Source organism: Nansenia antarctica (assembly GCF_963989245.1).
Source record: "Nansenia antarctica genome assembly, chromosome: 3".
NCBI classification, from domain to species: domain Eukaryota; kingdom Metazoa; phylum Chordata; class Actinopteri; order Argentiniformes; family Microstomatidae; genus Nansenia; species Nansenia antarctica.
The window spans coordinates 32,276,162-32,280,420 of record NC_137688.1 but is presented as its reverse complement, the minus strand read 5'-3'; positions in this window follow the sequence as shown (position 1 = coordinate 32,280,420).

Below are 4,259 nucleotides of genomic sequence, written 5' to 3'. Positions count from 1 at the left end.
CCCCCGAGGCGGATCTTATAGTAGGTAAAAAAGGCACGACTGCTCTAGTGTTAAGAAATGTACTCACCAGCAGCAGAGACTGTAGAGACAGTATGTAACTGTGGTCCCGCAGTCCAATCCATGAAGGAGTCATCATTTTGTCCTCGGCTGGAGGCAGGCTGGAAGGCTAGAGTGTGAAATACAAATACAATTAATTAATATAAACTGAATTAATCAGTAAATGCTGAGGAGCTTTATGTGGCAAGACATACAGTATATATGTGGCGGCTGGCCGATAGAGGGCGCTGGGGCGCCGCCCCCACCTTCACTTCCTAGTTGTTGTTTTTTAAAAATAAACATTGTTTATTCACAAAATGCGGCTGATATTCTGTCGGCGCCTATCAGCATTAATAAAAAATGCCCCACCAAAAATGTTTAGCACAAGCCGCCACTCTATATATATATATTATATATATATATATATATATATATATATATATATATATATATATATATATATATATATATAGTGGACCTTCAAGAAATGTACTCACAAGCAGCACGGATTATAGGACTTTTCAGAAAGCCACTTTGTCCTTGTGCCTGGTTTTGAGCTCCAGTTCCTGGAGATCTCAAAAAAACGTTGTATAAATATGGTTGAATGTCCATCTTCTGTTATATGGTTCTCTGTCTGATATGGTTCTCTGTCTGATACAACACTGTTTGTGGGTTTGTGGGTGCTGCTGTTTATAACACTGTTTGGTTAATAGCTGCTGTTTTTAAATATATACATACATGCATATGACATCACAATCAACAAGGTTTGTCATCGTCCTCGGTAACCAGAGGCCAGTGGTTCTCAAACTTGTAAAAGATAAAAGCAAGCATTGTGAAAAAATAAACATCTTTTGACTGACATTTGTCATTATATATCTCTTTTGTACTTTAAAAAAAAAATGGATTACTACAATTCTGCTTATTCGTGTAACATGTAAAATGATACTTATAAACTATCACATCACACACTCGCTAGTCAAACCAAAATATTGCAATGCATTGGATTCGATGAGTAATCCCCACTGCTACCTATTTAACTATAACACTACTTTACATTGTTAGCAGGCTCTCAAAACAAGCTGTGTTAGTTGACTAGCGATTTTCAACAACGCTAAGCTTGCGCTTTTATTTAGAAGTTGCGAAAAACTGAAGTCTTTAATCAGTGTGCGAATTAAATCACGGTGTGCGGGGGAGCCCAGGGATTAAAGCAAAAAAAAATAATCTCCAGACGGAAAAGAAAATTCAGGCCAAATCGGGGCCGGTGGCTTTCCGTGCGCAAAGCGCGCGTGCGATTTTCCGTTCTACGTTCTAATGCTTTGACTTTTCTTTCGAAAAATGTGAATACATTTCCGCGTTGTAGAAAGTCAATGACACATCGCTAGTCAACTAACACGGCTTGTTTTATGAGCCTGCTAACAATGTAAAGTAGTGTTGTAGTTAACTAGGTAGCAGTCCAATCCATTACGTTGCAGTATTTTGGCTTGACTAGCAAGTTTGTGTTGTGATTCTCAACAACGTTGAAACTTAGTTTCACCCTTTTCCATATTTTTGAATAATAAATGTGTGGACTGACGATGTAGCGCAGCCTAACTTATTCAAATAATTATTTAACATAGTTTTATTGTGATAATTATTCCCCCCTCCTCCCAGACTTACAAGGTCACATTATTATTGGAATGGTTGTTTGCGTGCCGGGTGAAGTTAGCTAAACATTTAACCTGCTAGCAAGAGAAACATCATGTCACTCTCCAAAGGTCTAAAGAGGAAAGTTGACGGTGGAAACAGGGCATTTAGGAATGGACAGTGAACTATGCGTTCATCCTACCTGGTTTCATCAATGCAAAGCCGTTGTGAGACTCACATTTTCCGTGCTCACAATGAATGTTCCCTTCCACCTATACATGCGAGTCGTCCTTTTCGTCAATGAATGTGATAAAGACGCACTGACTAGAGGAATCGATTGGTGCATAAAAACCTTGAGAACTGCCGGATTAAAGTGACGTCCATAATAATAATAAATAATAATAATACATTAGACTTATAGCGCTTTTCTAGACACTCAAAGACGTCCATATCACCAGATAGCCAACAAATAGTGACCGATGGGAGATGCCAGTTTTCTCATTAAGTGAGATTTAATAGCCTAATAATTTTTTTCTTCTATTTTTAATGAATGGCTCATTGTAATTATTATCCCTGGTAATGTAGCGTGTTTGCTCTGTCGTTTCAGGAGCATAGGCTAAGCGGATTCAGCTTTTTTTTTTTTTTTGCGCCGATTTAGTTGTCATAAAATTAAACTGCATTTGCTTTGTTACTGTTCACATGTGTGGTGCAGTCACATTCACATAGCCTATAAGTAAACATTAAGTTTGAATTATTTACTGAGCTGGCGTTACTTTTTTCAAACCACACACTGCATGTCGGCTATTTCAGCAGCACGCACCATGTCCACCTACTTATCACTATGAGGGGTTCAGCGTCAGTGCACCCCGCTCTGTTACCTTCGCATAGTTGTAGCCAATAAAGGCCTATATGTAGGCTGTATAGGCTATTATATATCATTTATATACCTAATACCAACATCAAAATAGATTGTATGCCTCTACAAATCATATTACACCAGGTAAAATCCGTCACAACTTGGAATAAATCCATCGCAATTTGGAATATTTTAGAGCTCCCCCAAAATTTCACAAACCATGTTTCCAGGGGAGCTCATGTCACCACTAGGGGAGCTATAGCTCCCCGAGCTCCCCCTTATTTCGCACCCTGTCTTTAATGTCAGAATGTGCCTCTTGTTGTCTTTCAGAGAACAGATGCCAAACTGCCAACATGTTTGCTGTTATTATATGACTTGGCAGCAGGCAGTCTTCACTCAACGATCGTCTAATTCACAGAACAGCATGGGTTGCTTGCGCTGTTTGATTGCGTCATCAAAATTAACGTCTCGCATTCGGTAAAAAACATTCAATCTTTTCACACCGAATGGCCGAACTCCGAATGTGCTGTAGCGTGCATGGAATATGGACCCCTCACATCCAGTATATTAATGCGAGCTATTATTGACCGTAGAACTCCGACACAGTCGTCCAGTCAATGGCACTGTTTAGGCACAATTATTCCATAGAACCTGAGCTACCCCATACTCAGACATGAACCTCCAAGTTATGGTTTGACCCACAAAACTGACATAAAATGGTCCCATCATCCTTTGTGACAAGCTAATATGCAAATGAGTTACCGCATGAAAGTGCGGTGAACACATGAAAAATAACAGTAGCCACGAACTCTGGTTCGCTAGCTAGCTACAATACATAAACAGGCGATAACGTTCGCCACAGTGCTTTTTTGCTATTTTCGCCTGCGGACATTCGGTGGCCGAACTTTCGGTGCATCTCTACTCCGAAACATTTTGATTTTCTATCGTTTTTCCTTTTCCCTGTCAGTGTCCCTGTTAGAGATGCCTTCATTATGAACAGCTAGGCTACAGTTGGAAAAGATCAGAAGCTGAGTGTCACTTGTTGATCTCCTGTCTCTCGTGTCCCCAAGGAATGCCATTGCGCCCCCTTGTGGGGGAGCGCCCCACACTTTGAGAAACATTGTAGGCTATGGAATCTGTAGCAGTCCTGTACTACATTACCCTACATGCTTTGGGGTAAATCATACCTCGGTTGTCTGAGTGAAGTTTAATTAAGCAGTGTTTAATTAATTGAAAGTTTAATTAAGCAGTGTTCACTATGCAACTATGTTGCAAAGAATGTGTTTTCTTTCACATGTCCTGTGTTCATGTGAAACCACAGGCTAGGTAAAACACATGTCTTGCAGGACTCTCCCCACCTTGCTATTTGCCACCTCCTGCAAATCCAGACTTGGAATGTGACTTTTTATATCCTGTCTGTGTCTGCACTCACACTCACACTCTCACACACACTCTCACACACACTCTCACACACACTCTCACACACACACACACACACACACACACACACACACACACACACACACACACACACACACACACAGAGAGGAATACATGGCCTAGCACTAACACACACACTGGGTTTGGCTAACATCACTAGCATAGTGAGAGAATAGAGTAGCATGGAGTACAACTTTATTGTCCAAACAAAGCTGTGGAAGTGTGTCCACCTCTGCCCTGTCTGTCATCATGTTGGTTCATTGCTCTACATGTATGTAAGGGTGGATGTTAGCATTAGCTGTGT